Source organism: Dromiciops gliroides, chromosome 6 (assembly GCF_019393635.1).
Source record: "Dromiciops gliroides isolate mDroGli1 chromosome 6, mDroGli1.pri, whole genome shotgun sequence".
NCBI lineage: Eukaryota > Metazoa > Chordata > Mammalia > Microbiotheria > Microbiotheriidae > Dromiciops > Dromiciops gliroides.
This window is the reverse complement of record NC_057866.1, coordinates 82,407,775-82,421,786: the sequence shown is the minus strand read 5'-3', so window position 1 is coordinate 82,421,786 and position 14,012 is coordinate 82,407,775.

Below are 14,012 nucleotides of genomic sequence, written 5' to 3'. Positions count from 1 at the left end.
AGAAACCAAGACTCAGTCTCGGGGAGATTCAATAGTGCAAATGAGAAGCATAAGAGGGGATTATGAGCATTCATAAGAAAACGCATATCTTTATATGCCCACTACATTTGAAATCATCCCCATAAACCTGATTTATGGGAGGGAAGAAGATCTAGAGGTGGGTTGTAGGATAAGAAACACTGAACAGGTGTCTGGACACCTGAGTTTGAGTCCTCTTACAAGTCATTTCTTCTTTTGAGGAAAGAAGATGGTATAGTGGGTAGAACACTCAAACTGAGCATGAGTACAAGACCCAAGTTCAAATTCTGCCTCTAACACTTATTAACAGTGTGGTCCTTGGCAAGACATTTAACCTCTACCTGCCTCATGTTTCTGCATATGTAAAATGGGGATAATAATACCTCCCTCCCAGAGTTGTTGCCTTAAAGTGGCATAAGAGCACTTAAAGTGGTATATAAATGTGAGCCATCGTTAGTATTTTTATTATTCCCATCGTCTTAACAATAAAAGATGGGACTAGATGATAGCTAACATCCTTTCCAGCTTTTCAAGTCTATGGTTTTATTAATCAATATAAAAAAAACATCACAATTATTTTTAAATCCCCCTGAAGCACAACTAAGTGCCAAACTCACAGTAGATACTAAATACTTATTAACTAATGTGTTATAAATAGTTCTATGACTGATAAGATGTTAAATGAATCCCTAGTGGCAATTCATCTCATGAAGAACCCTTAAAAGCAAAGTCGTCTCATCAAATCTATGACTGGAATAAAAAAAAACATATTCTATGGTATCTCTAAACTCCCTTTTTCCTCTGAGTGTAATATTTATGTACCAGTCAACATTTTATTTTATTTATATATATATATATATATATATATATATATATATATATATATATATATATAAGAATAGTATCTGAAGACACAAATCATTGAAGAGTTGTTACCTGATTCAGTGGAAAAAGCACCCATACTGATGAAGTCAGCAGTTATTGAAATATTGAACACGTATCATTTTCATTTCTTGGAAAAACTGTCATTCATCTTTTGGATTGTCTAAGGATCATATAAGGAATGGGTAAAAAGTACTTTTGATTCTATTGTGGGCTATGTATCAGAAATTGATTTTATAAGAGGAGAAGTGTGCCTTTTTATGAAGTCATTTTTAGCTGCTTGAAAAGCAGGAAGGTATAGGAAGTCAGGAAGACCAAAATTCAAATCCTACCTCAAACACATTGTTTTAACCCTGGGTGACCTCAGTTTCCTTATCTGTGTAATGAGGGTGTTGGAATCAATAGCTTCTAAAGGTCCCTTTGAATTTTGAAAATATGATGCTATGACCATTCTCTCCTCTCTGTAGCCAAAAGCAGTGAGGGGTTAAAGAAAAACTAATCTTTCAGGAGTTATTAATACAATTTCTGACACTTGACCCACTTCCCTTGTGCCTAAAAGATACTAAATGAGTGTGAAAATTTGGGAAAGAAGAAAGAAAAGATGATGCAACATCTTAGAATAACCTGCAGTCTCTCCTTCTCCTCCTTATATCCCCCATGCCGCCTTGAAGCTGAAGAACAAAGCTTCTCAAGGCAATGATAAGATGAAGTCTGAAATAATCTCATTAGTTCCAAACTAATTTCAGTTGAATGTTAAACTGGCACTCTGTGTAGCACTGTACTGAACACAATCAAATCCTCATTAACTCTGTCTATCCATGGATACTCCCTTTGCATTGGCTGATCCACCATGATGGATAAGCATAACTGGGCTTGAAATGGAGAGGGAGGTGATATAGCAGAGGGGTAATTGCTAGAAGCAGTTTTAAAATAACCACAATTATTTGAAGGTTGAATGGGAGGTAAGGTGGCCTAAGTATTTGCAGCTGTGTCAGATGCCAATATAAACTCCTGGCTTTCACCATCAAGAGGCCAAGTGCAAACATTAATTGCAGAGATACTAGATTTCAGGGGTATTTATTTTTCCACTAAAAGCAATTCTAGAGGCATTGGAGTGTCACAGGGTTTATTGTTGATGATAATCTCAGCATGTCTACGGTGTTTCTCCTGAGCACCACTGGACTCAGCCAGCACTGCTGCTTCTTGCAACTGAAGGATCCTTTTAATGAGAAGGGCAGGCATTGGAGGGGAGCATGATAAGGGTGCCTAACTGAATAAATAAGAAGGATTGAAAGGAAGCTAGATATAATGAAATCAGCTTTGGATGTAGGGTCAGGATCCCTGGACTCAGAACTCTAGCTCAATTATGTGTTAGCTTTGTTACCTTGGATATGTCACTTGCTCTCTGTGAGCCTCAGTTTTCTCATCTGTAACATGAAAGAGTTGGTCCACATGCTTACCAAAATGCTTTCTACCTTTGAAATTATGTGTAGCTATGACCAAACAGATGATATATATAACATCTCTTGAGAATGATAAAATTGGAGATTCAGAGCTGGGAGGAATTAAAATATCATGAAGTCTAACTCTCAACTTTAATAATAATAATAATAATAATAATAATAATACCAATAACAACAGTAATTGTTTATCCTGCACTTTGATTTTACAAAGCACTTTGGGAAGTAGATACTATCTCATTTCACAGCTGAGGAAACTGAGGCAAACAGAGGGTGTGTAAGGAGGAGTAGAACCTCTAATATTAGGGGTTTGATGAGCTCTTTTCAAGGCTGCTCATTAACCTTGAACTCAATTCTCACCTGTGGCTCCAAGAAGCTGTAGCATGCACGGCAGCCACACCTTGGTAAATAGTCTTTCTTTTTTTTTTTGCGGGGCAATGAGTGTTAAGTGACTTTCCCAGGGTCACGCAGCTAGTAAGTGTGTCAAACTTCGGAGGCCAGATTTGAACTCAAATCTTCCTGAATCCAGGGGCAGTGCTTTATCCACTGCACCACCTAGCTGTCCCCCACCCTGGCAAATAGTTTTGGGCAGACAGGCTAAACCACATTGAGAGTAACTGACAGATTTCAAACTTGTTGGGGAGTTCAAGGAGTTTCTACACCAAGTGTGTAATGACTTCCCCCAGTGGAATGGGCAGTTGAGAAACATTTGTTCTAGCAGCCATGAAGGCAGCTGAAGCAGACATTGTGGAGTGCTTAAAGCTTAGTCAGATATCAAAGATGCCAAGGGCATCCACTGCATGCTGGGCCAAAATCAGTGGTCCCGACTTTTGTCTTGCCCCTGGACTTCGATGATTCTGGAAGAGGGACACTAACGACTTTGCACAACTCTGCCTCACTTAAGTCCAATCCATGCACAAATGGAGATATCAGCCCATGATTTCATTGGTCCTCTTCAAAAATGAAAGACAAAGAACAGCAATACATAAGACAAAATGAAAAATATGAAGAAGGATGCAAAGAAAATCTAGCTAATGGTCCTTGACTGTAAGGAGTTTAATGATTAGTTGGGTAGATAAGATGCACACAAATGAGTTATTCAAAGACAACATAAAAGATGTCACAAGCGGTGGCAAAAGAAGGGCTCCAGGAAGTCTGATCGGTGTTCATGAAATGGAAGGACTGCTCTGGACTAGGATGGTAAGAAAAGACTCCATTAGGGGTCATGGTGTGAGGGGAAGAAAAGTATTTATTATGAACCTACTATGTTCCAGACGCTGTGGCTTAGTGGTAGAATACTCATATATTATATTCTCTCATTTGATCCTAACGATAACCTTGTGACATGGTTGTTATTATTCTTCCCCACTTAACCTTATGGAAATTGAGACAGACAGAGTTTAAATGACTTGCCCAGGATCATACAGACACAGTAAGTGTCTGAGGCCAGATATAAACTCAGGTCTTGAATTGGGTTTAATTCAAGTCAAATATCTAAATACCTTTTGTGTACATGACAGCCTCCTAGGCACTTAGAATATAGAGAATAAAAAAGTGAAAACAATCCCCACCTTCAAAGAGCTTACATTCCACTGGGGTCTTCATGTATGCAGACAAGTGGGAACAGAGAAAAGATTAATAGCTGGAGTTGAGATGTCAGGAAAGGCTTCCTGTAAAAACTGACTTATGAATAAAAATTCTTCGAGATTGAAGCAAGAATAAATTGTACAAAGCAATGGAGATATGGGATTTGAATCTGAGGAATATGGCTAGCATTAATTTAACACTTTAAGGTTTGCAAAGTGCTTTATAAATATCACCTCATTCAATTTCCACAACACTGGGAGATAGGGGATATTATATCCCCAATTTGACATGAAGGGAAGTAAAACAAACATGTTGAGATTGTTGGGAGCTAGATGGTAAAGGACTTTAAATATCCTACAGATGTGGAAGAGATTGTTGTTGTTTGTCCTTCATTCCCAAAGATGACCATGGCATGGGGGTGATGTTATGATTTGCACTGAATTGGATTTAAGTGAGGGAGGCTGTGCAAGGTCACCAACCTCTCTCTCTCCTCTAGAGCCATCTAAGTCCAGTGCGAAGATATACATCAGGATGACTGAAGATGGCCCTGGATGAGGTGAGGTTTTAATTCAGATCCTCCTGACTCCAGAACCAATGCTCTATCTACTTCACCACTGAGATGCCTACATGGGAGAGGTAGCCCTGATGAAGAAAGATGATGTATTGAAAAAAATGATGGATCTGGAGTCAGAAAGTCTGGGCTAAAATCCTAAGCCTCACTTATTACCTGTGTGACCTTGGACAAGTCATATAACTTCTATAGACCTATTTCCCAATCTGTAAAATGAAAATGTTGACCAAGATCAATGGTTCTCAAATTTTTTGGTCTCAGGACTCTTTTACATACTTAAAATTAATTAAGGACACAAATCTCCAGGAGCCTTTGTTTATATGAATTATATCTAACAATATTTAAAATATTCAAAACTGAAACAGTTTAGTTTTATGATTAAAATCGGTCCCCAGACCCTACTTTGAGAATTGTTGTTATAACTAATATCCAAGATAATTTCTGCCTCTAAATTGACAATCCTATGAGAATTGTTGGAGGGAGTAACATGATCACATGTTAAGACTTCTGTTCCAAGTATATTAATTTGTTGAATAGAAGTAGTGAGAACAATTGAGAAACGATTGCAATAGTCCAGGGGAAAACTAATATTGACCTAGATATAGAATGTAACTGTGTGAAAAGAGAGAAGGGAACAGATGTGAGAAAAGTTGTTAAGGTAAAATTGACAAGACTTGGCAAACATTCTATTCAAATGGGAAGGGAATGAGAAGGGAGAGTCCAGAATGACCCTGAGGTTGCAAAGTTATCTAACTACAAAGCAATAAAATAAGAAAGTTGACATAAGGGGTAGCTCTAGGGCAGAAGATAACAAGAACTATTTTAGAAATGTCTAATTTGATATTTCAATGGGAAATCAAGGTAGAAATGTCCAACATTAAGTTGGCAACAAGGCAATAGATATAAAATATATGCATGTACATATATATGTACATGTGTATATGTCTCTATATTTATCCACATATACATATATATGCTCATATGCACACATTTATACATATACACACTCTCCATACTTATTACATACTTCCTTAGAATCATATAAATTCTTAAAAACCATGAAATTAAAACACAAAAAAAATTAAAAAAACACCACAGGCTATGTATGGCACAATATCCAGCATCTAACTGACGGAAGTTTAATGAAAGTTGGTCAAAATCAGATTTAATAAGAGAGCCTATTGTCAGTGGACACAGACAAATGACCATCACTGTCCCAAAATGAATTCACATTAAAATTACTGCTTATTCCAAGTGTGCTGGGATACCACTCTGTGGAAACTTATGAACTCACTGATACAGAATATAGAGAAAAACCAAGATGGAACCTCATGGGACTCTCACACATAATGTGTGTGTGTGTGTGTGTGTATGTAGTATGCATGTATGTGTATATGTATGAATGTATGCATGTATATACACGTATATGTATGTATGTTCACGTATATGTATGCATGCATTATGCATGTATTATGCATGTATTATGCATAATACTTATGATGTCAGTAGACATAGATCATACATGAATGCTACATGCATAATACATGAATGCTACATGCATACCACATGCATAATACATGCAAACTACATACACACGTATACACACATACACGTGTACATGCATACATGCATATATAACATATATAACACATAATGCATGCACAATACATGTACAATACATGCATAACGCATGCACAATACATGCACAACACATGCATGCTACATGCATGATACATGCATGATACATGCATAATACATGCATGATACATACATACCACATGCACAATACATGCATAATACATATACACATACACACATACACACGTGTACACACATACATACACACAAATACGTGTACATACACACATACATAATACATGCATACCACATGCACAATACATATACACATACACACGTGCACACACACGTACATACATACCACATGCATAATACATGCATAATACATGCATGCCACATACACACGTACATACATACCACATGCATGCCACATGAATAATACATGTATGGCACATGCATAATACACGCACAATAATGCATAACACATGCACGCTACATGCATGATACATGCATAATACATGCATGATACATGCATACCACATGCATAATACATATACACATACACACATACACACGTGTACACACATACATACACACAAATACGTGTACATACACACATGCATAATACATGCATAATACATGCATACCACATACACACGTACATACATACCACATGCATGCCACATGCATAATACATGCATGCCACATGAATAATACATGCATGCCACATGAATAATACATGCATGCCACATGAATAATACATGCATGCCACATGAATAATACATGCATGCCACATGAATAATACACGCACAATACATGGCATACCACATGCATGATACATGCATACCACATGCATGATACATGCATACCACATGCATGATACATGCATACCACATGCATACCACATGCATACCACATGCATACCACATGCATGATACATATACACATACACACGTGTACACACATACATACACACAATCACGTGTACATACACACATACATAACACATGCATACCACATACACACGTACATATATACCACATGCATAATACATGCATAATACATGCATGCCACATGAATAATACATGCATGCCACATGCATAATACATGCAAACCACATGAATAATACATGCACGCCACATGCATAATACATGCACAATACATGCATAACACATGCATGATACATGCATGATACATGCATACCACATGCACAATACATACATAATACATACACACATACACACACAAATACGTGTACATACACATGCATAATACATGCATGCCACATACACACGTACATGCATGCATAATACATACATAATGTATATATTATGCATGTATTATGCATAATACTTAATGATCAGGAAAGGGATGAAGATACAAAGAAAATAAGAAGGAGTTTCAGGCACATTGTCCCATCCAGTACTAATACTAGTATTATAATGCTAACACTTAGTATTCACAATAATAAGGGAAAAGAGAGAACCTAAGAAAAAGGAGTAGCCAATATTGTCAAAAACATCAATGTGTAAAATAGAATAAGGAACATATATAACCTATATCAAATTGCTTACCATTTTGTAAAGAGAGGAGGGAGAAAAATTTGGAACTCAAAATTTTGTAAAAATCCTAAAAATTCTCTTTATGTATAATTGGGTAAAATATGATTAAAATTTTTAAAAAGAACATACTGAATCATTAAACTAGTGAACAATAGGATAAAGACTAAAAAGGGAGGGGGAAGCTAGGTGGCACAGTAGATAGATAAAGCACTAGCCTGCATTCAGGAGGTCCTGAGTTCAAATCTGGCCTCAGACACTTGACACTTACTAGCTGTGTGACCCTGGGCAAGTCACTTAACCCTCATTGCCCTGCAAACAAACAAACAAAAACCCAAAGCAAAACAAGCCTAGAAAGGGAAAAAATAAAGCCAGAGAAAGACCAATGGACTAGGAAAAGAGGGAATAGAAGAAACACTATAAATCATGGTGGGACAAAAATACATTTAGAAAGAGTTAAGCCAAGGGATAAATGGAAGAATAAAAGGTTATAATCAGATATGGTGTTTTAGACTTCTGAATTATCCAGTCTTGGGTGATAGATAAATCAAGTGGATTGCAAGTCCTATGGTGAGATGGAACAAAAATGTAGGTTATAGGAATTGAGGAAGTTGATATACTTGGAGAGCAAAGTGCTTAAGGATAAAGCAACATGAAATCTAAAACTGTCTGAATCATGGTAGGAGTCCTGAACTCCCACAGGCCCATAGAGGATTGTGATAAGGATCTGAACCAATTAATACAGATGTATGGAGTGAACTTCAAAGGAGGTGAGATTATTGAGTAATGGTGCAAAGGGATATTGAGGGCCAGTGCAGATGTGTGAGAGGAGCAAGGAGTAGTCAAACTCCTCTTCCTGGCTCAATTACAGGTTGCCCAGTGGATAGAGCACTGTACTTGGAGTCAGAAAAAAATTAAGTTTAAATCCTACCTCAGATACTAAAATCACCTTGGGAAAGTTGCAGCCTCATTTTGGCCATGTATAAAATGAAGAAAGTAATAGCACTGCCTCTCAGGTTTGTGAGGAAAAAATGAGATAATATTTGTAAAGCTCTTATCACAGTTCCTGGCATACAGAAGGAACTTAATTATTGCTTATCCCCTTCCTTTTTCCTTCTCTCCCTCCCTCCTTGGTTCCTTCCCTCCCTCTCTTCCTTCCTGTGTTAGTATGAAAGCAGGATTTTAATAACGGACTTTCTAACTCTGGAGAGGGAGGTCAGGAATACAATGTACTCCATATATCACCAAGTTCCTAAGTGTCTGAGTTTATCTAACTCAGATATCTTGACTGCCAGTCCAGTCCTCTATCCATTACACTGTACTGCTTCTTGAAAACTTTAAATACTCTACAAAGGAGAATTATTACTTGGTTAAATAGAAATAAATGAGTATATTTTACACAATGTGAATACCATAAATAAAATATACAGGATATATAACTGGAAAGGACCTTGAAGACTATTTATTCCAAAGTTCTGGATTTACTTATAGAGAATCTAAAGCAGGGAGTAAAATGTCAGAATTGAAATTTGAACTCAAGTCCTCTGGCTGTAGACTCAATACCCTTTCTACTCCGCTATACTCAATTTCTTCCTTCAAGGTGCCACTCAGCATATGCTGCCTTCTCCTGAAGGCCTTCTCTCATCCCCAAGCTAGGAGTCACCTCCACTGTTCAAGATTCTCTCTTATCTCTGATTACTCCTTGTCCTGGGCTTATCACAATCTAAATGGTAATAAGTTATTTGTGAATGTTTTATCCACCATCTAGAATTGAAGTTTCTTGAGACCATAAATCATGTCTGATGTTTCATCTTTCCTCAGTGCATAGAACAGGACCCTGTATGTAGTTGATACTTAATAAAAATGTACGTTGAGTGTTTAATGGATGGGATCTGGATTCCAGGCTAACTTTTTTTTTTTTTTTTGCCGGGCAATGAGGTTTAAGTGACTTGCCCAAGATCACACAGCTAGTAATTGTAAAGTGGCTGAGGCTGGATTTGAACTCAGGTCCTCCTAAATCCAGGGTCAGTGCTTTATCCACTGCACCACCTAGCTGCCCCCACCCCGGCTAACCTTTTAAAGGAGAAGGGATGCCTCCTCTATTTTCAGAAAGGAAGGCAGATACTAAGTCATCATCAGAGAGTACTGCCACAGAGCAGGCAGTGTGAAGAGGACATTAAAGGGCATAGGGAAAGTTTGGGATAACTTATAGGGATCAAATAAGGAATAGAGAAGATAAATCAGAGCATTTCCAAACAGGAGTGATATTAGTTGATAAGCCAATGATTAGAATGATTAGAAAATGGAGACTAAATTTTCATAATAATATGCTTAAATTCAGCTAATCACCAACTGGGATTCTTATAAGGATTAAATCATTTGTGTCTCATAAACTTTAAAGGAAGCTCTTTAGGTATGCCTTGTTTTTTTTTTTTTTCTAATATTGGTTCACTGCCCATGACCTCCCTCTTCATTCAGAGTGAAAGAGACACCTCCCCCTCCCCCATAACACATGGTGAGGGTGTTTTCAGAGTGACCTCCTTAATCCTTTTCTTTCTATTTATGGGAGCTCCTACTATTATGGAGGGGTTGCTAGATGGCTTAATAGATACAGTGCTGGGCCTGGAATCAGGAAGACCTGAGTTCATATTTAGCCTCAGAAACTTACTAGCTGTGTGACCCTGGCTAAGTCACTTAACCTCTTTTTACCTTAATACACTGAAGAAGGAAATGGAAAACCACTTCAGTATCTTTGCCAAGAAAACCCCATGTACAGTATGGTCCACAGTGTCATGAAGAGTCGGATACAACTGAACAACCACAAAACAACTGCTATTATGGGTCCTGCCTTAAAGTCAAATTATAAACAACCATTTAAAATGTACAGTCCTACAAGCCAGGTTGACTGACTAAGTTTTAAGAGCACTTTGATACATTCATAGTATAATATATCCAAACACAAAGACATTGGCTCCCTAGTCAAATTTTAAGATGTATCAAATAAAGTTACATGTAAAGTACTTTGCAAACTTTAAATTGCTTTAGTAATTACTTTCACTAATTATTATTATGTAACACATCTGTCTAGCTTACTTCTTGAGTTTTAAACACTGAAAAACCTAGTAGTGAATTGCTTGCCATTTAGTGATATGTGTATGTATATGGAAATACACACATGTGTGAGAAACAAGATAAATAGATGATACATAGATACATAGATACATCGATGTATGAATATAGGTGTGTATGTGTGTTTTGGGATAGGATACATGTGTATATAAACCAATAATGAGATTCATTAAGCTATTATTTAATTTTAAATAATTTAGTTCAGACTAAGAAAAGACAAATAATGTATGTTGAATGTTAAAAGACCCTACCCTCTCCAGACTAAAACACTAATTTTCCAGCAGAGGGCATAGTACCCTTAAAGAAAGGGAGATATTGGTATTTGCTGTGCCTCAAAGTCCTACATCTTAGAGGCTACTTTGAACAGCATGGCAATAAATGATGTGGCGGGATTGGGCTAGCCTGAAGTCAACTAACAGCTCTTGTTGTTTGTCCCTAAAAGATATCTACCTATGGATACTAGTGACTGAGAAGCTTAGTCACCATTAGAGAGATAGTAATACATATAAAGAATGCTTCCTACAAACTGTTGAGGCAGCCTGCTGTAGCCCAAAAGGCAATGGGCACAGACTCAGAACACTCAATGAAAAAGATAAGGTCACTTTGAACATGTCTCTTTACCTCTGAGCCTTGATTTCTTCATATATAATATGGTCTTCATAATACTTGTATTACCTAGTGTATAGGGCTATTGTGGTAAATAATTATCTACAAATTAAGAATAATCAACAAGCAAATGTCTATTTTATGTCAGACATTGTACTGGTCTCTGGGAATGGTATACAGACATATATACATTCACACAATGAACAGATAGGGATATCTAGCCTGTGGAAAACTTAGGGCTGACATAAACACACTCTGAATGACTCCTGAGGGTAGTGGGAGGACTAATGTATAAAAATTTAGGGAAGCATAAGAGATATATGGGAGTGAAATACTTTGCATTTGGAGGTCTCCAACAATAGAATAAACTGTCTTGAGGGATGATGAGCTTCCTGTCTCTTTTGTTGAGTTGCTGTTGTTTCTGTTGTTGTTTTTGAGTCATTCAGTCTTATCCAACTGTACATGAGCCCATGGATTAAAAAAGTTAAGAGTTAAGGAGAAAGAATTTTGAAAGAATGAAGAGTGGATAGATGCGACATAAATATTGATGTAGATAGAGATGATTTAGAGATAGATAGAAACAGAGATAGAGATAGGAATAGAGATTGGGATAGGGACATACATGAGTGTAGATGTATATATAGCTATAGATGATATAGATAAAATTGTCATTAAAATCTTGGGCAAAGGTTGGCAACTGAAACAGGCTGAGGCACTTCTATATCTTTGGCTTACCTGCTCCAAATTTGGCCCAAACCTGTTATATCTAGAACTTCAGAGTAAACTAGATCTCTCTAATAAAGATTTATAATATAGAGATATCTCAAGATCATCAGAATTTATAATAATTTTAAGTAGAAGATATACATAAGGTATAGTGAAAGATGCAATTACATGGTAGATAGTCATTGCTGGGCTCTAGTTCTTAATAAGATCTTTCTTCACATTAAGAACTATTTTAACACTTTAATTTCCTCTCTCCCCAGAGGAAGTCACCTAATAGACCCCTTGGGCAGAGATTTAGCTAGGACTAGTTGGTGTTAGGAGATAATCTCATAGAATTATGGGTATTAAGGAAGTAGGATTAGGAAAGTAAATTAATGGTGGAAAGAGTGCTAGACTAGGAATTATAAGACCTGATTTCAAGTACCAGGTCTACTTCTAACCAATTATATGAAGTGGCTAAATTAGATAAAATTACTTCTAAGGTCATGCCAAGTTCTATCATTCTATGCTCTAATATTCTTTCCAGTGAATTTCTTAGTACCCAATTCACCCTGGTAGGTTCCAGGTCCTATGCTACTCACTGGGAATACCAGGCTAAAATTATACTTCCTCCCCCCATAGAGTTCACAATTTAATAATGGTAATATGATTTGGCCACCAATTACTATGACACAAGGCATAATGTGATGAGGGCAAAAGAGTGATCCAGAACAAATGCTCTAGAAAAAATTAAACAAGGAGCAATAACTTCTAGCTAGGGGAATCAGAAAAAGCTTCCAGTATTAAGTGGTACCTGAACTGGTCCTTGAAAGAAAGGAAGAATTACAATAGGTAGAGATAAATGGGAAATGTATTCTAGGCATGATGGATGAACAATGTGAATACTGGAGAAACCAATACAAGGGCAGGGACCGGACGATAGTCCATTTTGGCTGAGTAGATATTACATGAATGTGAGCAATGTGAAATAAAGTTAGAAGGCAAGTTAGAGACAGATTGCCAAAAGCCTGAGATGCAAGTCTGAGAGGGGACTTTTTACTTTATTCTCAAAGAAATAGAAAGCAACTAAATGTTCCTGAAAAGGGAAGTCTGTGCATAAGTCTAATACATGATGGAAAATAGTTTCTGGCATATATGTCTCCCCCTTCTAAATTACAATTTCCTCTAAAATAGGGCTATATGATCTTTATCTCCATCCAAATAAAGCAAGTGCATTATGAAGAACAGAGACTTAATGTTTGCTGAAAAAATGGCGAATGAAATACCGAAATGTTTTAAAAGAAAATTGACTATAATAAATACACTAACTGAAGGTTTTGTTTTCCTCTTTTACTATTTTGTTTTACTGCTCTAATTATTTTTCCCCCTAGACTTGGGGAAAAATTAAGCCTTAAAAACAGGGCCAGGGAGAAAGAAATCTGACAAAGTGAAGAGTGAAGTAAAACGCTCTGTAGCAAGACCAAGCCTAAGGTCTTGTGCTGAGAAATACAGTTGACCTCGTGCCCAGGGTGTCCCAAGCAGTACCTGTTCTTGCAGGCATAGACTTTGCCTTAGGGTAAGTCACTAAAGGTCATCTTAAGTCAGTTTGGTTTCCTAAGCAGCTGAAGTCAACCAGCAAGGTCCCCCCTGACACAGGTCAGATTCTGTGAAAGCAATAGAATGGGGCAAATTCTTAGCCTGCCTGTCTTGACAATGCAAGTTTACTACAAATAAAAGAGATGAAAGAAACAGGGAGCTCATTACACAGAGAGACAGTATTGATGTGAGCCATGGCTTTGGTATTAAAGGACTAAGGCTCATGGGACCAGTGGATAAATAAACTAGGATTTACTTTGACAAACCTCTCTGGACAGAGTAAAGAGGCAGCATAGGGGCAATGGACAAAAGTGTGAACTT